The sequence below is a fragment of the Dreissena polymorpha genome, chromosome 1 (genome assembly GCF_020536995.1).
Source record: "Dreissena polymorpha isolate Duluth1 chromosome 1, UMN_Dpol_1.0, whole genome shotgun sequence".
Taxonomy (NCBI): Eukaryota; Metazoa; Mollusca; class Bivalvia; order Myida; family Dreissenidae; genus Dreissena; species Dreissena polymorpha.
Genome location: NC_068355.1, coordinates 200,364,319 through 200,390,029, shown reverse-complemented (window position 1 = coordinate 200,390,029; position 25,711 = coordinate 200,364,319).

Genomic DNA, 25,711 nt, shown 5'->3' with positions numbered 1-25,711 from the left:
TGGTTTACAAAACCGCCGACCCTAATTTTTGGAAAAAGGGAAAAAAAATAAAATCGGAAAATCGTCTTTTTTTTTTAATATTTTATTCCCGACCGCACTGCAAAACGAGCGAAACGAGAAAAAAAAACGATCCGGTTTGAGTACGGTTGCGAATAAAATCAAGTAAGTACAATCAACGATTGGTTCACATATATTGCAGAGATCGGGATATTTTTCAATGTGACACATTATGTACCAGTCCTTTTATGGGCACTTCTCAAAATTTATTTCGGGTAAAAATTACAGACAATAAGAAAATCAGCGTCAGTAAAATGTCGACCCCATCAAAATTTATTTCCGAGTCTGTGACGCAACTATATTGTTTAACATGTTAATTATATTAAACAAACCCGATATTATAGTAGATAAAAAAGTATTTGATAATTAGTATAAATAATCCAATAAAACACTGCCATTATTTACGATATATGTGTTTAGGAATTTTGTAAACACGTCCGCCATAGTTTATAGGAACTGTACAGAAAGTTTGGAAATCGGAACAAATCGGTATATCTCGGAAAATCATTGATAAATGTATTTGTCGTTTCAATGCTTAGGGCCGAGTAATTTCGGCAAATCGGAACTCAACTTGCGTAAAACACTAGCTCAATTAACCATTAAACTCCGCCTCCGTTCTCGGCAAAAGATTCGAAGGCGGAGCTATGCACGTGCTTTTATTAAATTGGAGGATTGCAATTGAGAAACAAACACACGATTGGTTCGGCATGTTGATTGCTAGACAAAGGAAGCCAATTTTTTCGGCGCGAAATTTGTCGCTTTATTGCTTCCGACAGAAAGCGGCTTTCCTTTGATGACGTCAAACTGTCAATTCACACAGACTGCACATTTTCGGAAGACTTTAACTGACTCCTTGTTTACAATTCCGGTAAAAAAAAACACTTGCTAACATTAAACTTTGGATTAAATTATCAAAATAAAGCAAAAGCGAAGTTGACAAATATGATTAAATAAATTCGCATCAGTTCAAATAAGACGTTTTGCGTTGTAAATCAACGAGTTTTCATGACAACAATAACTTTGACAAACATTACCGCGACGACGCATGGATCGATCTACCTCGATTTTTTTTCATGTACGATCTCATAAGTCGAGTAAGAGCAAACACATACCGGGTAATTTGTGTATGAGTAGTTTATCTTATATAAGATTTATGCAACGGGCATTGCATTGCGTAATGAAGCGCATCGAATTATGGAAATGAAGCGCAGTTTTTCGTTTTAATGGGAGAAGAACGCATGTCATGTAATGGAGTGTTTAAAATTGCCTGATGTTACAAAAGGTGCTTTTAGGACTCATTTCATTTGAAGATATAGATGTGTTTCATTGCATAATTTGATTTTTTGTCTCTGTGTTAAGGTTATAAAAGATATGTTGTCTTTGTTCTGATGTTATTAGTATTAACTTTTTTTTCCGATGTTTTTTTTTTTTTTTTTCGACCGCCCGATGGACCATTTTCAAAATAATTTTTGTAAACCAATAAAAAAAAAAGTCGTGGCCTTACGCATGTTATCTGGAGCACTGAATTACGAGACAAGCTTCTATTAAAAAACTGCATCAACATGCTTTTTTAGTATGAGTTAAGATATTATAGAGGCCTTTTAACAGCAAATTGACATAAATATGAACATAATTAAAAAAAAATTAGCCGACAACGACCGATTTAGCATTAACATTCCCAGGTACATTTTAGTATACTCGTATTTACCGTACCCGGGGTGCATATTTAAGTATACTTAAGTGTACTCGGGGTACATGTAAGTAGTACACGAGCCGACCATGACCAATCGAGCCATAATAACACATTGAATAACGCTTCTAACGCTACTTCATGAATGAAAGGGGTAAAACAAACCTACATCAAGTCCATAACATAGTTTTGGACGAGTGGATCTTCACACCACAGACCTCAACTGTGGCGAAATACGGCCACAATGTCTGCCTTTCTTCTTGTGACATCATGACGAAGAGTATAGGGCATCTGCTTCAATGAATCTTCATGTCGCAATTATGCGTGTACAGACATAAGTTTTTAAAACGGCATGCGGTCGACGTGGAAAGTGCCGTTGCACTGCTGGAATATTGTCAGCTGTTCGGCGGTATCGTTCTTTGTTAGATTAAAAAAGAAATAAAAAAGAAATAAGTACATTTGTTCAAGTAGAAGTATTAGAAGAAATTCATTTTTCATATGCAGTTTATATAAAAAAACGTACCTCGAACTCGAGGGATGATGGGTCTGGTGGACAATACTTTTCTTGGGTACGGTTGAGGGTTTGCGTAAAAGTCTTTAAGATGAAAACGCTCATATCCTCTTCTTCTATTCGTGATGTCTCGGTCGCTAGGCGGACACCATCTTTAATGCATAGTTCCTACAGTCGTATTTTCAACCAATCAAATAGCGGTACTGTATTCGCTGCCAGACAGCTTGTTGCTAACGGTTCACACGCCATTCGTTAAATCGAAAGAGAAAAGTGTTGCTAACGAAAGTATTAATCAAATAATTTCAAAATGGTACGAAGGAGTGCGTGGGGGACATGCAAGGCCGATGCCCGATTCTTTGATAGAATGAACGGTGCCAAATTCATTACCTTCCCTAAGCCAAAAACTCAGTTAGAAAAATGTTTAAAATGTTGTGGCCGTATATGACTTTAGCCATATTTTCGCATAACTCGGGTCATGTAATCTTAATTATTTGTATATGACTTTAGATGATATATACAAAAAAAGTGTTGAACATAGAATGCAAGTGAAGAGGTTGTACTTTGTCAATATTATTTAAGGTAGCGGACCTTTGTGAGATCAATATTCAGAATGTCTTCATTTTCTGTCGAGAAATGTTATGTCATCAAGACTATTTATCATCGTTGTGTACAATATGACAGCGTTGTCTATACAGCTGCATTTCTACTGGCACATCGCTGGCAAACTCACCAAATGGTCGCGACCATCGACTTGAACGAAATATGACAGTTGCATTCACGTAAAAATGCATCATATTGGGATTCATATAAATATTATTGGTTTTTCATAAAATAATAATGAAAATGATGACAGAGAGACGTATAGCGATTTATGAAGATTTGAATAAGTGATCGAACGGTGTTAATCTTCGGAGCGTTTAATAGTTGGGTCCCACATACGCATGTGTTATTCGACGATGTCAAAATGACTCTTAGGATGTCATGCATATGTTTTAACATATGACTAGCGCCATGCGAAAATGGGTCGTATTCCATATACGGCGAGCGTATCTCCAGACCAGCCTGTTCATTCGCAAAAGTTGGTCAGGTGCTTCGATATCCGTTAATGAGACCACGAAATTCATAGCGGACATCGAAGCTCCATACCATACTGCGCAATTGCGAAGGCTGGAAAGGAGCTATTCTTGCAGCATATGATATAAGACCCACTTTTGCATGGCGCAAGTCAGTGTGTCTTAAAATAGCGCGCATGTATCCGAGATTTAACTGAAAATTCGCAAACTGAAGTATTTGCTGGAAAATTTGCTTATTTGAGATCACATATACGATAAAAGTATTTTTTTGTTAATAATTGATTAGTTTTGCTTAAAAATGCTTTCTTTTTTATTATAGAAATTTATTAGAAAATTTGGTCTGCCCGTGAGATTTTTACATTTTCAAATGTGATGTTTCGTTTTCCCATGGGATTTTCGTTTTGCCCATGACATTTTCCCCACGTTTTGCATTGGGAAAATATCCCATTGTACTTTTGAAAAGAAATTATACGTTTGAGTATATGTTATCGGTTTAAAGCACAGTTAAATTATAAGTGCTGAATTTTGTTCAATTTTCTTTTATAGAAAATCCAATGTGTGGGAACAAAAACTGTCACGTGACCACAAATGCGAACGACCACGGCTATTTTGCGGACAAAACGTCAATCGAAGGTATGTTTTCTCACATTTTATCTGTTTTAGCAGAACACATACCAGCCAAATAAAGTGCGCCCCATTGTCGCCAAGTTCGCGTATTACCCGGACAGGGAGAGAGTCCGAAAGGAGTCAAAGCAGCTTAAAGGTACCCCGTTCGGAATATCCGAACAATATCCAAAGGAGGTAATGGATGTTCGTCGAAGGCTGATACCAATTATGAAAAAGGCACGAGCCGAGGGCAAGGAGGCGTTCCTTAAAATTGACAAACTATACATTAACAAACAAGTGTATGTGGAATAGGACGGTCGTGAGAATGTCGTTAAAATTGTCACGTGGAATGTGGAAGGACTAAGTGCACTTAAATGTTCTAATAGTAAGTTTACAACTTTTCTTTCCAATCATGACATTATATGCTTAACTGAAACCTGGACAAATAAAGATTCTACAATAGATTTAAAAGGCTACAGCAAACCAATTCATTCTTATAGACGATTGCAACACCGTAGAGCGAAGCGCTCAAGTGGTGGTATTATTATTTATATTAAAGATTCTATTCGTAAAGGTGTCATATTAGTAAAAAATGATATTGATTGCATTGTTTGGCTAAAATTAGATAAGCTGTTTTTTAATATTGAATTTGATGTATATCTATGTGTTGTATATATTGCACCAGAAAATTCCCCTGTTCATTCTTTGTATACCTATGATATTTTTGAAACGATTGAGTGTGATATTAATTTTTATCAAACTAAAGGTAAAGTGTTTTTAACGGGAGATACAAACTCGCGAACGGGACACAAAGCAGATTACATCGAAAATGACAGGTATATAAGCGATATTGATTTTGTTTCCGACCCAGATATTGAAACCCTAATCCCGCGTTCAAATTGTGACCCAGTTACGAATCGATTTGGCGACTACTTGTTAGACATATGCAAAGCAACCAATATTCGTATCGTGAATGGACGGTTACATAACGACTACAATTTAGGGAATATAACATGCTGTACACATAATGGTGAAAGCGCGGTAGACTATTTATTAACTGCGCGTACAAATTTCAGTGATATTTTAGATTTTACAGTTAACAATTTCACGGAATTCTCTAATCATGCGCCGCTAACATTTAATCTCCGCACGAATAACGCGGGTTTAACAAGTAATAGTAATCCGATTGTTTATTTTAAATGGAAACCAGAGAACAAATGCGATTTTGTGCGTGATGTATCGTGCGATGTACAGAATCTGGAACAAACTTTATTATCGCAAATTGATTCAAACGCTGACCCTGATATTTTAGTGGGAGAATTCTCAAAATATTTAAATTTAAAGGGGGGAAAATATTTTAAGCGCATTATAAAACCTGAAAATAACCGATTTTTATATGCTGATAAAAATAAACAAAAATGGTTTAATGAAGAGTGTAAAAACAAACAATCTCAGCTAACAAGAGCTTTATACGAGTACAATCTAAATAAAAATGAACGTACGCGAGAACAAATGATTTCTATGAAGAAGGATTACAAGTATGCATGTAGGAAAACAAAATTAAAATATAACAGTGACCAAAGCAAGCGAATGAATAATATGAGACGGAAATCACCTCGTGAATTTTGGAAACTGTTCAAGCGAAAACCTTCATCACAAATCTCAGACACGATACCGTTAAGCGAATTTAGTGATTATTTCAGTAAATTAGCCGACGAAAGCAGTGTAAATCAAAATTCTTTTGACGCCGAAACTTTCTTAAATGAATTTGACAATAGGCAAAACACACACCCGTCGTACCCCGAATTAGATAACCCCATATCGATAGAAGAAATAATAAAGGCAACAAAACGATTGAAACACAATAAAGCGCATGCGCAGGACAATATAATATATGAATATTTTACTGAAACAATACATGTGATTTCAAAGCCGCTTGAAATATTATTTAATTACATAATGGATAAAAAGTGTTTTCCACGCAGCTGGGCGTCCGGAGTTATCATACCAATACATAAACGTGGCGACATTACAGACCCAAATAACTATCGGGGAATTACGTTAATTAGTTGTTTTGCCAAACTGTTTACAAGTATACTTAATGAACGTCTTAAACAATGGGCGGAAACTAATGACATTTTAACGGATGCGCAATTCGGCTTTAAACCAAACTGTAGCACAGTAGATGCAATATTTATTCTTAATGCCCTCATAGAAAGACAGTTGCAGAATAAAGAAAAACTATTTTGTTGCTATATTGACTACCGGAAAGCATATGACGTCATCAATCGCGGTCAATTATGGAGTAAAATGATTAATATGGGCATCGATGGTAAACTCTTGACCCTTATTCGATCCATGTACAATGAAGTCAAATTACAGGTTAAACACATGGGTTCACTGTCAGACATATTCAATAGTAACGTTGGTCTATTTCAGGGGGAGATAACCTCGCCCATATTGTTTTCACTCTTTATTAATGACATCGAATTAAGTCTGCAGAATGGAATAAACGCCGGCATGACATTAGAACAAATATCTATCTATCTCTTATTATTCGCAGACGACGCGGTTTTATTTTCTGAAACACAAGAGGGTCTTCAAGAGTCATTATACAATTTAGAAGCCTACTGCGATAAATGGAATTTAACAGTTAACATTGAAAAAACAAAGGTCATGGTATTCCGAAAAGGGGGTTCAATCAGTAAAGCATTCAAATGGACTTATAAAGGTCAAGAACTAGAAATTGTGAATAATTTTAATTACCTTGGAATTGTGATGTCAAGTGGCGGATCGTTCGTGCCCGCAACAAATACACTTTATGGCAAAGCATTAAAAGCGATGCATTCTTTGTTCAACCTAACGAAAGATATGAACGTACCCATAAATATCATGTTTAATTTATTTGACGCATATGTTTCATCCATTTTAAACTATAACTGCGAAGTTTGGGGATCCATCAAAGCGGAAAATATTGAACGCGTTCACCGTAAATTTTGTAAAAGACTATTGAACGTAAAAATGTCAACAAATTCACTATCGCTATATGCCGAAGTTGGTCGATTTCCCTTGCATATCGACAGATATGTCAGGATGGTTAAATATTTTTTGAAATTACATACTGTGAAACAGGGAAATTGTATTCTTAAACAAGTTGTAGTTTTACAAAGATTAGAAATTGAACGTAAAAATAATGCTAACAATTGGTCATCGAAAATACGGGACATTCTTAACCAAACCGGTTTCACCGATGTATGGCTATTCCCCGAATCTGTTAACAATGATCACTTTATCCCGTTATTCAAAAACAGATTACGAGACCAGTATATTACCAACTGGGATGTCAGTGTGACGTCGTGTAGCTCAATGATCCTATATAAGGAACTCAAACCGGTTTTTGAAAGATCATCGTATCTTGATATTGTTGTCAACAAAAAACATAGGAACATTATTGCAAAATTACGTTTGTCCTCTCACAAATTATTCATAGAAACGGGCAGACACCAGAATATTGACAGAGATCAACGCAAATGTATATTATGTAACCTTAATGACATCGAGGATGAATTTCACTTTGTTCTTAAATGTCCTTATTATAATGATGTTAGGAATGCATTAATTCCGAACTATTATAGAATCCGGCCAAATATGTTCAAGTTTATTAAACTACTTAATAGCTCAAACAAAACTGTATTAAGAAAGCTAGCCATGTATTGTTTAACATGCTTTAAAATAAGAGAAAATGTCATATATATGTAGTGTTAAATACAAATACATTTTTACAAAAAAATAAGGTCAGAAATATGTAATTATATCTATATTTGTAAACCTATATGCATAACATTGTGTGACCACTGTGTATTAAACCCATCCATGTACCATTCTCACGAAATATGTTCACGAACTATGTTTATTTCGTGTTTATTTAGATTATTTATTCTTTAAAATGATGTGTGTTTTTGTGTGTACTTCAACGCATGCTGTTATTTATATGTATGTTAATGACGATGAGCTTCACATGCTTAAGTCAAAATAAACTATTCTGTTCTGTTCTGTTCTGTTCTGTAACAATGTGTTGGCGCACCGTACGCAGTGCGAATTCTACTTTTCATTGATGTATTGCTTATATTTTAAGGTATAATACTTTTTGAGAACATTCAAAGACAAATATCGAACTCGACGATGCAAACGACCACACATATTTTATTGATACCTGTGTTTGTTACTAAAGTGATTAAAACTGAAGGTTTTATTACTGTCAGTATGCGTAATATTTTAAAATAAGACCAAATATAAGTCTTAATATTATTATTTTATTATTTAGAACGACCGACGACATTTGTTTTAAAATTGGCGAACGACCGCACTCGAGTTGCAGGCGAACGACCACACACTGTATGCTTGACACATGTATGCATGCAATAAAATTTATATTCCAGATGGATCACTCAAACCCACAGATATGCCGTTATTGCAACGTCACAGAGGGCTGGGAAAGGGATATACCTGCTGCGATTAAGTGTACTTCAGCAAGGCGAATCTGAACAGGCACAGGTTCAATAATTTTGTAAATTATATATTGAATTATGTTTGTCAGAAAGTTTAATTCATACCAAAATTTGTTGTTAAGTTGTTCTTTTTAATAACTAGTATATCATGTCACATGCTTACTTGCTTATGTTTGTGATGGGATCAGCATGGGCTTACTAAGAACCTTGTTGTAATGCAGTTTTCTCCATATGATTAATACTAATTGACCCATTATAAAATAATTTGACTAAAATAAGAAAATTGAGAATGTTCGTATATAATTAAACGCTATTAAATGGTTCTGATAATTTTAATTTTAGATGTCATGTACATGGCAAAGAGAAGGCATTGGTGTGTATTAAGTGCAGTAAGCCATTCCTACAAATGCTGACCTGCAGAAGCACATGCGGCGGGAAAATGGGTAGCAAATTTGTAGAAGTGCATGACGTTTTTTTGTGGACATATAGGAACAAACTGGCGGCTTATACAGTTTAAAAAAATATTTAAATTATTGCTTGAAACGTAGATCTCTTGTTGATAGTCACTTAGTAGCATATATATTTCAATCATTATACAAAGTTGTCCATGGTATATTTTAGCGACTGCGGCAACATTGTACATGTAGTAGCTTATTGTAATATAATGTTCATGGCAATATCTCCAAACGCACTGTAGATACCGGACTTGTAAATATGCTTATTGTATACTTTGATGTGATGCAATCGGATTCCATAAGCGTGAGTTTTAATCAAACAAAGGACGTGTTGGTTAAACAAATTTTTGGCTGATATATTTCTTAACGATTCCATCAACATAGTATTGCTTTTTGTGGTATGTACCTTATAATCATTGTATTTTATATATGCATTTATAACGGGAGTAACTGTCGATATGTCCATTTATTCAGAGTAATGCTCCATGAAACTAGGCGACTAATGCGAATATCTACGTCTAACACCTAATCATTGTGTGTGATCAATGTATAATCGGCACACAATTTTGGCCTCAACATTGTTTTTCACCGGCTTGAAAGGAGCAATTTCGGGGATATTTTTCATTTTCATTTACGAGTTGTTAGCTTTTTTCTAGTGCCATAGTATTTGTTATAAAATGGTGCTTGTGATAAATCATTTATAAAAACTTTGTGCTTTAGTTCATGTTTCGTTTGTTAATTTTTGTTATGCGTTAACGATAAAGATGTTAAAGATTCATTAAAATAGTTTATACAATTTGTTGTGCTCATTTGAAGTAGAAATGAGTCACATGATACAAAAACGTGATTAATGCAGATATATTATATATAGGATCTGGCACGAGTTGTCATATCATACCATATTTTACTAACGAATTTCTTGGACGAGTTTAATAAAATATGGTATGATATGACAACGAGTGTCAGATCTGTTTTATCACATGCTTTTAAATGAGCAAATTAAATAAATTTTAACGCAAACATAATGATAAATCTCGAATATTGTTTACATATCCTGACGTCATTTGGAATGCCTCGGCTTGTACAAAGCAAAATAACAAAATGCGATTCATCAATAAACGAAAATTAAGCCAATGAAAACGCTTAAAAATGTTTTATTACACATGTGTAATTAACAAAATATGTAATGGTTGTATTACATTGGAAACAGGGTATAGCATGTGATAAAAACATTTATAGCCAAAAGTTTTGACACAGTTTGATTGATGGTTTGTTTTTGTATTATAATAATGAATACTTGATGTCCCATATGGCGAAGTCATTAATGTGATGATTTATGACTTTATACACTCAGTGCTATTATTTTTATGTTCTATAATAATGTGTTCAGGAAAACATAATCATACATTTTAGACTGACAGTTTTATGTTTGCAAATATCCGTATTGTGATCTTCTTTGATTATGTTTATTATAAATTTTTGATCTGAAAAATGTTTGTGGTAAATAAAATAAATGTACAGTTTTGTGATAGAAAGGATACAAATTTCAATTTTCACTCGTTTCACCATTCAACACCATTGTAAACAACTGCATATTTCATAAGACTTCCACCTCATTTATGAAATGTATGCATATATTAACACTTATAACAAGTTAAACAATAAGTTGCGTATCCACTGACGCATGGGATACGTATACAACATGTAAAAATGCACATTTAGTTGGTAAATGTTCGTATAAGTATTAACATTTCAATGAACATGTCATTAGCTGGTATATAATCTATTTTATTTACATTCGAATTGACCGTTTTGCGGTTCCAATATAGTACACAAAACACAATGAAAGTTAGATGACGTCTGTTAAGCCAATTTTAGAAGTAACCAGCATTTAGGATTCATTTCTTCTAGCTTTTTCCCATCTAACGCCAAGGGCGCCTTTTGTAGATAGGTTCTGTCCGTTTCAACGGTCCCGCCTTTCTTCTTACTCCCTTTTCGATGATCAAAGAAATGGTCCCTGTAATATTAAATACCATATTGAGCTTTATTATTTTAAACATCAGTTAGCGCAAATATTATGATAAGATATATTGAAACAAATTTATATGGATCGTATTTAAGTATTTGTAACTTAAAAATATTTTTCAAAGTTAAAACATTGCTAGCCTTTTTCGAAGTTAAACTATCCACGTGGTTTCCATGTGATATTTGTTTTGTCATAAAGATCGGAATAGAACATATATGTACTAGCGGGATAAACAAGACGAAGTTTGTTTTCATAGCCTACAGTTGGTCCAACTGACTTATTTGATCGTAATATCAAGAACGACTGCTCTGGATCTAGAAACGCATGCCGCACAGTTCTCGTCACACTCTGATGGTACATCTGTGGATTTCTCTAGCAGATAATATTTATGCGATCGTCCGGTACGGAATATAAATGGTCTATAATAAAATATATAGTGTTATATGCATGAATATTCTATGACTATATACTAAATTATATATTTAAGTATACAAAGGTACTAAACAAAACGAGTGTTTAATAATTAAGAGTGGTCGTTCGCATAAATTTATATTCCAAGTGTGGTCGTTCGCAAACGTTTTTCAAGTGTGGTCATTCGCACATTTATTTTCCCCTTATAATTATACTAAAGACAATGTTAATAACCTTTTAAAAATTATTTAGATTTCAAAGCTGTTATGTCGGTCTGTTTTGTATAGTTAAACATTGATAACTTGGTCTTTTAAAAGAGAATCGCACAAATAATCAAGATGTGTGGTCGTCTGCATCGTCGAGTTCGATATTTGTCTTTGACTGTTCTCAAAAAGTATTTTACCTACAAATATGAGCAGTACATCAATGAAAAGTAGAATTCGCGCTGCGTACGATGCACCTAGGCATTGTAACATGCGTTCTGCTAAAACGGAGAAAATATCAGAAAACATACCTATGGCACGCCTGAACCACAAAAATGAGAAAAACTAAGTTTAAGTTACTTAAACTAGGTTTTTCTCTACTTAAATTCAATTTAAGTTACTTAATTCGAATTAACGCTGCTCAAAATGAATTTAAGTAGTTTTTGTGGTTCCCGCGGCGTTAACGCTAATTAAAACACCGAAAATGCATTAACGGTGCTTAATGGTAATTTTCTTACTTAAGTTGAATTAATTCAACTTAACAAGGATTTTCTCTATCAATTGTACTATTTTCAATTAAGTTGCGTTAAAATAGGTTTTTCTACTTAAAATATGTTTTTAGTTACACGAATTCAACTTTAGTAAGGAATTTTACTTAAGTTGTAAAGTCGAATTGTTTTGATTGGTCAGTTAATGATCCGGAAGACCTAAGCCAATCAGAAACGTCGTAACAAACGTAAACAGGAAAGGATTTTCTTCTACCGCCATTTACAATTTTGCAATGGATCGGTTACAACGCACGCATTTACCTACAGCTGACAGTGTTCTTGAAAGAGTTTCAATAACACTCAGAGATGTACAGAGAGGCAAACAGAACGGCAACCTTGACGTTTCTGCAGCTCGCACCCAGATCGCCAGTCTTCTTACAAACTTGCAGAGACTTGAGAATGACCACACCGTCCCAGATGATTTACTGAAGAGCACCATCCAGTCAGTAGTGTTAGTCAGAGATAGTCTCCCTGATTTGACTCAACATGCTCAACACAGCAGTCATTCAGTTGATCGTTATGGTGAGTAGAATGCTAAATATAACAAACTTTTTGGCCTGTCATGCATAAAGGGGGTAAGGAGGGAGTCCCATCCCGAAATCCTGTACCTATTATTTTGCTCCTTTGAGTCCTTTCCCGATTTCCTGGATTAAATTAAATTCATTCCCAAATTCCAGATAAAGGTATAAAAAAATGTTAGGCAAATTGTTTTAAATAGATCTAAACCGCAATGCATATCTTACAGTCCCAGCCAAACTCACAGGACCTCAGGACATGACTGGTAAAAAAATTGGAGGTCCAGTAAGGTGACCACACTTACAGGACCTCCTGACCAGTATAATATTTTCTGATGCAAAACATAAATAAAGGACCGTCCAGTAAAAATTTTTAAGGTCCTGTAAAAGTTTTGATATTACAGGACCTCCTGTAAGAAAATCCAGATAACAAAATTAATACAATATTTACATGTATAAATACATGTAGTCTAGAACCACTCACCCAATTTGGACCAAAATTTGATGGAATAGTCCTGGAGTTGCCGGCTTACAAAATTATATCCAATAGCCTCACCATGCAACCAAGACGGCCGCCAAAACGGAAATTAGATCTAAAGGACTCTTTTGCTAAAAAAAACTTTGGTGAAATGATCATTAGGTAGTAGTTGCCTTTTAGGATTTTATCTGATGACCATACAAACCAACCAAAAAAGGTGTCCACAGCAGAACTTAGTTTAACAAAGGTTAACGTTCCTACGAGAAATTCAGTATAAAAATGGTTTTGTCTACAGAACTTCTTGTTCATGCTGAACTAAGTTGCGAATGTACATGTACTTGGTTTTACAAATATCCTTTAGGAAATTATCATCCTTCTTCAATGTAACGTTCACTGATGTTGGAGTTAGTATAAAAATAGGAGATGTGGTATGATTGTCAATGAGACAGCCATCCACTAAATTTAAAGCAGCCAACAATTAAACTTCTACAGGTCAACACAAGGTCTTCAATGATAGGCATATATATATATATATATATATATATATATATATATATATATATATATAGCCCATACCATAAAGTAAGCTGTAAAAGGCCCCGAAATAAAAGATGTGAAATTAATTCATAAAGGACAAAAATCAACCTAATCTATTGAAAAAAACGTAAAACGAATAACAGTGAACATAAAAAACAACTATACCCACTGGACTACAGGTTCCTGGCTTGGGACAGACACATAAAGTATGTGGCGGGGTTAAACCGGTTAGTGAGCGCTCAACCCTCCCTCTAACCTGGGACAGATGTGGGACAGTACAACAGAAAAACAAACTGTAAAAATCAGTTGAATTTGAACTTAACTCTTGAGATTGATATAGAAGACAAACACTTTAACAAATAAGACACAAGACAACAACCTATATCGACATTGAAAGAGTATTGCTGTTTCTGTCAGCTAGTTCAAAGTAAAAAAGCAACCGATAAGCACACCTAGTTAACTGGAAAAAAGTTATCAATAAGTACACGCCTAACAGGATTTTATTGCCTTTTTTCATGGTTTACAGATGAGCGATTAAGGCCTTTAGTAATCTTCTCTGAAACTGCTTGACAAAGGACTTCAATATGTACAATGTATGGGTGTTTCATTAAAAAGGTTACTTGTCTGAAACCAGTTACTCAGCTGGAATCAATTTTTGAAGGAAATGGCAACAAGAAAAAAAAGTTCAACATAACACATACATTTGTAGGGCCACATAGGAAACTAATTAAAAATCCTCTTTTCTGGAACTACTTGTTCAACTGAAATCAAAATTTGGTTGAACAGTCACTAAATGGTTTGCTTTTCAGAATTGCATCAGACGACCTGGTCTGACATCCAAGATGGGCACCACAACCAAACATAGTTAAATATCATGCATATGGGATTCTATGTGAAATATAGAGTAGAAAATATTACTGTTTAAGTTACATGTACATTTGTCTTTATGTAACTGTAATCCAGGTGAGCGATTACAGGGTCCATGGAGTGTCTGGTTTCATTTTCATATGTACAGTACATATGTATATATACCTGTATGTAATTTGCATATTAATTTCTTTATAAAGGTTCAGCTGAGGTGCATGCTTATCTTAAGACAAGAGGCATTTCCATTAAAAGAGAAAGATGCAGAGAGATGCTGAGAAATGTAGATGCTTCTGGTACAGCCTTGAGGTGGTCAGCTTCTATACAAAGAAGGAAGTACAGTGTACCAACAGCAAATTCTGTGTGGCATCTAGATACACATCACTCCTTGATAAGGTTGGTATCAGTATATACCTAAATATGAACAATGGGGGATATATCACAAAAATATGATTTTTTCACAAATTAAAAAAACCTTCACAATTCTGTCCTCATTGTTGCAGTCGTCCAAACTTTTTCAAACAGGCAGATACCTTTAGCAGATCATTATGGATTTTGATGAAACTTGCACAAAACCTTCGTTGTGTTCATTATATTTCATTCAAAGTAAATTTAAAATTTTGAGAGAAAAAAAATAATGTTCATTTTCTTTATTTTCATGAATAACTGCCAAATTTGACTTTTTTCATTTTATGGTTACTTAGGTTAAAGTTTTTTCAAACTTAAATAGCTTTGTCAAATCTGCATTGCTTTTGATAAAATTTGCCATTTATGTCGTGTTTTTCTTGGCCAACATGCATAGATATATGTGCAATCAAGAGGTCCCTGACCTCAGTTCTATAGACTGTTAATGAAGGAGCCAAGTAATTTCAGGCCAAAGAAAAAAAATTGTGTGTTTCGGGTAACGCCTTGAAAAAAATTAGGTAGGGTAGGTAGGTAATTTTTTTTATTTTTAATATTTTTTTTTACATAGACTTAATGGAGCAGAGATGTTGACTTTAACAGTGCTTGTCCAAAAAAGCCAATAAAAAAGTTAGGTGGGGCTGGAAAAGCTAGGTAGGGTCGGGTTACCCTAAACACAGCTAATTTTTTTTTAGGCCTATTTGCAGATTTGTGTTAAGATTCAGTATTAGTTAAAAAAAAAGGATTCAGTATCATTTCTAATATTTGAAAATCCTCTTTATTATCATGTTTTCTGTAAAATAGTAATTGATAAATGTTTTCTTCAGTGTCATTATTTTTGCAATATAAAATGAAATGGTTTTCATCATCACTGATTCAACAAGATTATTTTTTACATTTAGTACAGTATCTAAAGCTTTGCAGTATTTTTCTATATCTTTACTAATTATTGTCAAAAAAGACACATATATATGGCCAGTCTTAAAAATATCCTTGTTTGTCCTTCCCCTACTCACCAGGTTTTAGTTGAGTAGGTAGGTAGGTTTATTATTATATTTTTTTTAAAGTCTCAATTTTTAATTTTAATTTGAAAGAAAACTGTTTAAAACATGAAAAAAATCAAAGAAATAAAATTTGTGTAAGAACTTTGCAATAAAATTTTATGAGTAGGGGGGCAATTTTGGTGGGTAGGTCGGAGGAGGGCAAACAAACTAAATTTTATTTTAGGCCTATACCAAAATTATTTTTCATGGAGGGGCAAATTCAAAGCAAAATGCATAAATCAACACAGGTATATTTTCTCTTGTATAAACTTAGTTGTTTTTAAAATAGGAATATTCACTGAAAACGTTGAGAGAATATGCAAGGCAGAAATTTTACATGAACATCTAACTATTCCCCCCCCCCTTCCCCAGTTTTTTCTTTAATAGATAAAAGTGCAAAGTGACATCCATACAGGTCAAGGAAGTACAAAAATACATACAGCTTGTACAGCATAAAAGACATATTTTACAATATTGTGATATTTGTAAAATTTTGGACTTGCATGGACCTATCACAGTTCTAACATAAATTGCTATAAAAATCAAATAAAACATTGCTGTCAAAAGTTGAGATCCTGAAGATAAAATACATTTGAGTTGTAGAAACCTTTAAATTGACTCAAGTAAGGATGCAATATTGTCGTTTCCAAAAAATGATTTAGTCCTTAATTCAAGTTTTGTTTGCTATCAAGTATTAACTTGATTTTAACATCAATTTATCAAAATGTGCAAAATTTCCTGAATTGGTCCCCCCCCCCTGGAATATTCTTATACCTTCCAATGTGTGATCATTTATATGAAATTAAGCTATTTCCCGGGTCTTAAACTTCTCAAAAATGTTCTCCTACCTTTACTCCTGACTTAAGTTTTATGGAACTATCATTGATCATGTTTATTCTTCACTAATTCATTTATAAATTGAGTCTGATACCATATGATGGTAGTCGAGGGTGTTAAAACACTGTCTTTGCATAAATGTTTTTATTTTTTTTAATACGAATATGAATTTTCTATTTAAATTTATTTTATTTCATTAAAGGGATTGTCAGAAACTTCAAAGTCATTAATATTTGAATAAGTTTCTTCAACATTGTTGGCAACTATTAAAGGTCATGAAACTCACTGTATAAAAGCAATTTTGATCAAGATGCTATTTTCATTCAAAGGATTCCTTTAGGATTCCATTACAAAAAAAAAAAACAACATGTGACTATGATTATCAAAAGCTCTCATGCAGGAAAATTACAAGCAGTGTTAACCCATAACCATATTACAGCATCTTTTAGCTGTTTTTTTCACACAAGGACTTGTTGGATGACTTGTGGAGACCACTATTTTTTGAAATTCCCTGTTTTTCTCTTGGATGGAGTGTGGTCTCTATGTAACTGATCCCATATAATATCTTTCCACTTGCATACTAACATAATATATATCTGTTTAATCATTTTATCGAAGCGTTATGGCTTAAGTGATGTTATTGACTAAATTTTGACAAAACTAAAACACCCAAAAAATAAAATTGCTACTTACCAACTGACATCTTGAATTCAGGATAATTATGATCAAGCAATTGAGTGGTGGTTTATTTATAAGAAAAAGATGAAGCCATACTATGACTTAGCTTGTGGAATGTCATATGGCCTTCTTTTTAAGAAAACAACCCATGTGTAATCAAGGGGTACCCTTCAATTAACTAGACAATTACCAATACTGTTAAAACAACAACAAAATGTTGGTTGTTTTTAAAAAGGGAACTGAAATAACAAATACAGGATATGAAAGACAATTAACGAGCAATCACTGATCCTCATGACATTTTTAATACTGTATTATGGATTCGTTTGTTACCATTGCAGTATTTACACACTCATAAAAAAATATAAATTGTTAACTGCTGCACTAAAACAACAATTAAATTCTTAATTAGGTTTATTTTGAATCTCATCAAACAATATAGGATAATATTTCGGAAGAACAATGACATTTAACAAATGCATACATTAGTTCTTTTAATTAATGTCTAAACTGGGAATATATACTGAATATATGTCTCTGTCTAAACTATTTATTTCTAAAGGGGAAAAATCAGAACACTTAAGTTAGATATGTTTCTAAATAATATGTTAACAGTACATTTTTTTCTTTTTTTACATTTAAAATTATTTTAAAAGACAATAGTGCACTCAGACTTAAAATATCACCTGGGTAATTTCTGATATGTGTACTTTTTGGGATTGTTTACTTATAAGTTCACTGCCAATACTGAGATACTGGAGACTGTTTTTTTTCCATTTAAATACTAAAATCAAAGCCAAAATTTACATGTATAGAATATAATTAAGTTGGATTCGGTGACACGATATAATCTTTAATTTCTACCTGGGACATATAATATAGTCCCAGTTTCTACATACAAGCTGGTATGACTACTCGTATACAAGACAAGTTATTACTACAGGTAAATGCGATATGACCCGGAAATATATAGACGGGCGGATCGTTTTTGATGGGTTTATGGACGTTTCGTGCCACTGCCAGTTCGTGCCACTGATATTTGTGTGGAAAAGGGGTAGACGTTTCGTCCCACTGATAATATATAGGCAGATAGGTGTGAATAATGCCATATAGGTGTGAATGATATTGGGGTGTACATTAATGTAGAAAATTCCAACAATGTTAACAATTATAATTATAAATAACAAAAATAAAATGATTTATTGTTAGTATACAAATATGTGTACATAGTTCGTTATGTTCAATAAATATAAAACATAAAGTGTTTTTAATTTTTATGCATCATGTGTACCGGGTATGTGTATGTAAAAATAAAATAAAATAATATTTGTGCATAGTTCATTATGTTTAAAAAATATAAAACATGAAGTGCTGTTATTTTTTATGCTTCATGTGTATGCACTATATACATAAATAATAATATAACACAAATGAACAATAATACATTTTATTCAATAAAGACCTAATAAAATGAAGTTGGTCTTTTACTTGTAGGAAAAGCTTATGCTTTACTATCGACTCACAAACTATCAATTAGCGGTAAGTGCCTTTAAGTTATTAGCAAACAATGAATTACCGACTCGGACCAATTAGTAAACAACTCACCGCTTTAATGATGATTCAAACTGTGTAATGAATATAATGTTAATTTATTGAAAATGTTTTAATATATTTATGTAATCAATCTAGATATTGTTAAAATGTATGTATGCATTCCCTTTTGATATTGTTAATGTATAATATAAAAGAGTATAGTAAATCTTGTTTCGTTTCTTGTAATAATATACCGGTAATGTAAATTTATTGAAAATGTTTGAATATATTTATGTTATCAATCTAGATATTGTTAATGTATTATAAGAAGCATGTAAATTGACTCTTAAACATTTTTGTTCATGTAATTAAAAATAAATCTTGAAATCGCAGAATACTTTTAAAATGAATAAATAATCTTGAAATAAAACAATGTTGATTTAACATTGAACAGATGTTACAATCAAAGGTGCGAAAGTTACCCGTTATGATTCACACCTATACGGTATTATTCACACCTATCCGCTTATATATCAGTGGAACGAAACGTCCAATGCCCTCCTACACAAATATCAGTGGCACGAACTGGTAGTGGCACGAAACGTCCAGCACCCTTTTGATGTTTATTGCATAGTTACTGACTGTCAGCAAAATTTGATGATGAAAGGGTGTTTTGAATGTTATTCCAGACTAAAACAAATTTTAGCTGACTTAAGATTCTAATCCAAATTTATAATATCTGTATTTTTTGCTCGTACCACATGGCAATCTTTTTCTTCCGACCTCGGGCATGAATTTATTAACAAACCTGACAACCAATCAAAACGCTTGTTTCATATGCTTATTTTCGGACGCGAGTTTTGACTTAACGATAATTAATAATTCAACTTAAGTAAAAATTTTATTACTTAAGTAATAATTAAATACAATTAACGATGCGAAAGCACTTAAATTAATTTTAAGCAGCGTTAAATGCAATTTAAGTAACTTAACGGTAATAAAAATCAATTTTTGTTGTTCGGGCGCACTTAACGAGTTAAACTAAGTTTTTCTCTGCTTAATTCATTTTTCTCACATAAATAGAAAATAACTCTTCTTAACTACTTAATGCATTTAGTAGCGTTAATTCGAATTAAGTTACTTAAATTGAGTTTAAGTAGTGAAAAACTAAGTTTAAGTTACTTAAACTTAGTTTTTCTCTTTTTTGTGGTTCAGGCGTGCCATACATACCTTCGATTGACGGTTTGTTCGCAAAATAGCCGTGGTCGCTTTCATTTGTGGTCACGTGACAGTTATTTGTTCCCGCACATTGAAATCCAATTTTTGAATGGAAAAATCCTTTTTATTGTTTACATATGTTTAGAGGTTTTTTCACCTAACTTCCAGAAATTCTATATTTTATAGAATGACGAACAATCAACACGAATTTAATGCTTTTAATTGTATTTGAAAATAAAAAAAATCTCATGAGATTTCATTTCCCATTTTGTCCCGAATTTGATGTTTTCCCAATGATATTATAATCATTTTATAGATTGATTCCAATTGCAAAAACAAACTATTCTACATTGTTTTATCATTTATTGGTAGATACCGACCCATGTATGGAGTACTTAACGTTTCGAAGAAAGCGAGCGAATAAGTATTTTAAAGGCGCGTGGATAATAAGCACTAGGCATCGATGACCTTATGTTTACATGGTATTTGCACAAGTATCATTGAATTCATTGATTGTTCTGGTGAATAAAAAAAAACACCAACTGCGTACTAATACACAAATAATTTCCTTGTGAAATTAATGACATAAAAATATCGTTTCGTCAAACTGTGAACATGTAATTCTAAAGCACTGGTACTAATGTTTGGTAATGTGTGTTTTGTTTCCTACTTAAGAAAGAAGTGGGGGTATGTAATAATCCTGTCCGTCAGGCCGTCCTTCTGTCCGCCTACAGTTTTTGTGTCGCGCATTTTACAAAAAGTATCGGTGCTAGATTAGTGAAAGTCAAACTGATTAACCGCCATTTTTACTTACACACCTATGTATGTTGGTGATAAGCGATACAGGAACGCATCATTTCAAAGACAACCCCCTTTTTTCCAACACAATTTATTACAAGAAAGCAAACAAATACATCAAGCAGTATAATGAAGTGAAACTCCAGCTGCTGGAGCAGTATTGAATTCTTATTATAAACAACTTCGTGGGCCTTTATGTAGTGCAAGTGATCAATTTCCAAAACAGTACGAAAAAGCACAATACGTAACAACATATTGTCAAGATAACAATCTGACTGATTTTAGCAAGCTAGTCATTAATGATAAAATAAGCATTATTCCCAAGTTCAATCATGGTTGAATAATAAATGTGGCCTCTAGAGTGGTTTCAATATTTTTTCTAAGATATGATCTGGTGACCTAGTTTTGGGACACACGAGAGCAATATTTGAACTTAGGTTTACAAATTGTAAAGATAAACATTTGTTCAAGTTACACTAAGATCGAGTGATAAATGTTATCTATAGTGATAATAAGGTTTTTGTTATACCTGACCTGGTGTTCGAAAGCGTATAACCTAGATTCATACATTTCGAGATAAACATTGTGACTTTTATCAGATCGAGTAAAAAAATAAATTTCCGAGTAGTTACAACGTATTTATATGATTTGTCCTGTTGACAAAGTGTTTGAACTCAAGTAACATAGATTCTTAGCAAACTTAGATAACTTAGCCTTTATATGTCAATGTTTCATAAAGAGCTATAAACGTGGCCTCTAGAATGGAAACAAGGTTTTAATAAGATACAAACTGGTGACCTTGGTTTTGGACGAACGTAACCCAGATTAAAACCTGGTTAAGAAAACCTGAAGATAAACATTCTAAACAAGTTGTATCAAGATTGAGCCAAGATATGTCCTCTTAAGTGGTGAAACTATTTTCCATAATTTGACCCGATGCCCAACGTATAAGACACACATGAATCAGGTTCAAAATCGGCCTTCATATTGTCTATACAAACATTATGACCATGTTTCATAAAGATCGGATGACACATGAAGCCTCTAGGGAGGTAACGAGCTGAAGGTTGACGACGCAAACCTGACATCGCGCGGCGACGGATGCCGGACATAAGGTAATCACAATAGCTCACCATGAGCGCTTTATACTCAGGTGAGCTGAAATTACCAAATCAATACAATACAGTAATTCAATCAGAGATAAGAAAGAATAAGCAATTTTAGTATTATTTACAAAGTTAATGACATAAAGAGCATTGACCACAGTGGAAATGTTTCTAGCTTTACTATAACGGTGTAAGAAACTTTTATACATTATACGCAACATGTAAAGCTAGTGCACATATTTTTCATATAAATATTCTACAAAATTATCTGCATATAAAGCCTACGGTATATATTTGAATCTTAAGTGTGAAACAAAATACTTCGTGGATAATATATAAGTACAAACTTACTGCATGCATTTCTGATGTAAACCTTGACGTTTTGAATGCGGTATATTGGCTGAAGATTCCATAAACAAAAATCATTGTGAGAGCTCGCGCGCGTTCATAATTAGTTTGATTGCGGTTTTCCTTCTTAAATCAATATCAATATGTAGATGACTTTAAATGACATTTAATTATATTTGCAAAACAGTTGTTTGACACAAATTATGCACGATTCGGTCAATGACTTATAAGATCAAACTGTTTTGAACATCTTTATCTGGTAGATACGTACACATTTCTAAACATTGGGTTTTCTGAAAATCGTTACAAAAATACCGCCAACCTTTCGAAGAATTCACAGTGTGGTAAACAAATAAATAGAATTACTGAAAATAAGGGCGATCACTTAGAAAAGACATCAAATTTGAGATTCGCACTTATTTGGGATATTTACCATTACTGATATGAAAACACACACACATAAAAAGACGAAACAAAGGAAGAATATAATACATACTTAAAAGTTTGTGGTCTTTTATTTCAAGCCTTTGACCAAATGTCTATACTCTAATGCAAGCTTAAATAAACAATTGAAAACAACAACACAAAAACAACAATAGTTCGTTAGTCATTTCTTCAATAAGCCAGTAAAAAAACTAACATACTACTCTTCTGAGTATAAAATAAATGTGTAAATGTATGAATCTTACATGTGTATTGTGTGCTTATTTTTACGCCCTTAATGTACGAGGAATATGGGCTATATAGGATGGTGCACTTGAATTTTCATTAAATGTGTATTCAATGATATCACTACTTACATTTGTTATCATAATTACTCGTTGTTGCGTCGCTGTTTATCGATAAATAAACAAATGAACTAAACCGCGACTGTCATAGTCCTACTTGTTTATTAGCAACGAATCACATTGAAAGCTTATTTGTTTTCTTCCGATGTAGCTACTACATGTACTTGTTTTTGTTTTATTTTATGTGGCATTTGTATGCCGACAGTTTGAAATGACTCAAATGATTTCGTGATATAATAAGATGTGTCTCCTATTTGTGGAGCCGACTTTGTATTCATTTTGTTCATAGATATCGCATTTTTTTTTGGAATATATTTATGTTTCTTATTTGCTTACCTTGGCTTTAAAAAACATGACTGTCTGATTAACTGTTTATGTTTATGTCCCAAACAACTGTGCCCTTGAATTATTTGTTATGGCAATACTGTTGACAACACAGACGTCATTTCCGACGTCTCCTTGCTTGAATGCCAAGGAATCGAACAGGCTGCAGGTCAAGGTCGCTGTGTTGTAGTGGGTACTGATGCAGTTCTTTGAGATGGAACACCTTGATGCGCAGACACGTTCTGACTTGACCTTCTTGGATACGTCAATTGCAGTACCAGTGTGAACATATCCTTGAAAGACCCAGAAAAAAGAGCCTGAAGAATAAGATAAAGTAAAACATTTATGAACGTTAATAATAGGCTGTGTTTCTACATGTACGAACAAGATTTAATTGTCTTACTATTTACTGTCTTCTAAGCACTGATTAGTTAATACATTTATTATCAAATAAAACTTGACACAAACGGTTTAGGCCTTTTACGTACTGAGACTGTTATAAGGCCGACCAGTTGCACACATCTGCTGTTGTTTTTAATAAGAAACTGAGACAAATATTGTTTTGTAAATGTACTATATATTAACACATCTTTTATATTATCCAACATACCGTGTCCTGCAGAATATGGAACACCTTCCACCTCCACCTCGCACAGAGATAGAAATTCGAAAGGAGGGTTTCGTGTGATTCGTACCCACTGTCCGTACACCGGTGTGGCTAGCTCAAACGTGTGTGAAAGACCGACATTTCCCTGTCTAAATCCTTCACGCGATTGAAAGCCGTGCTCTGAAAACCCGACGTAAAGCTCGACGTTCGTAAGTCTCCATTCTGAAATACATATATTAAAAATAATATGTTATAAACCGTGTGATGAGAGGTACCAGTTGTTATTCGTGTTATTCGGAACGCAGAGAGGACTGTTTTATTTCCCCTAAGTTACATTAAGTACACATAAAAAATGACCTCAATCCATGGGCTTATTTAATGAAAATACCAGAACAGTAAAATGTCCAAGATTCATAATTTGCAAATATTAATGTAGATCATAACCGTTCAAAGTTGTTGCTTTTTTCCCTAGAGCACTGATGTATGCATAAGTCATAACATATTCATACGTCGATGATAAAAAGCAATAGCTGATATATTTACCATGCATATATCTGATCAGTGGAGTATTTGAGGAATGTAACGGTTAAGTATAAGGAATAATTCGTACCTAAAACTGACTGCAATTATGGTATTATTTATCTGCAGAATGTGTTCTACTAATAACGTCTGTAAATAAAATCGAACGAGAACCTGTTTACTTTTGTAGTCATGCAACTACCAATACTGTGCGTTTTTCTATAAATAAAACAGTATAAATTTCTTTACAAATTGGCTGCATACATCACTTTTACTATTGAAATCCATTGACATCATTATTTTTTAAATATCCTATTTAATATTACAATTAATTATCGGAAAGAACGGCATCATGCCTGTCCCATCTATTATTGTATTAGTGTGTGTTGTTTTATTTCAAATCATACTAATTGAGTGTTATTTATCGGTCTGATTTTCTATATCTGAATACCTACAACCACGGGACATAAATTGAACAACGTGGCTTATAAGTTTAATCTAAGTCAGAGTAAGAACTTACTAAAAATTAAGGCATACAGCAACAGTGATATTAAAACAACAACACAACCGCTTTGAAATGAAAATACTTAATATAACTGAAAGTGTAGATTCAGTTTATTGCCAATAATGCAAAGCTAATACTTTTAATTAATTACTGATCAAAGGGACTGGGCAATTATAAAAGATCAGGGGGACTGGGAAAATACGCGAACCGGTGAAACTTTCTGTTTTTTTGTATAATAACAAAACCATAATCAAAATATATTTAGTTTGTGGTTTCTCTAACAATAGCGCAGACTTTTGCTGTTCGAGTTTTGGTTAACGCGTATTTTCTTCAATTTTACAAGACGACAGCGATTACACTGTTTATTGCTTTATTGATAACCGTTACACTACAGTCACTTATTAATATCTTAGTTAAAAGGTGATTTTTCAAGCGGTTCCGTAGTATAATGGTTCCACGCTCGCTTCACACGTGAGAGGCCCAAGGTTCGAGCCCCAGTAGAATCAAATTATTTTATTTGTGT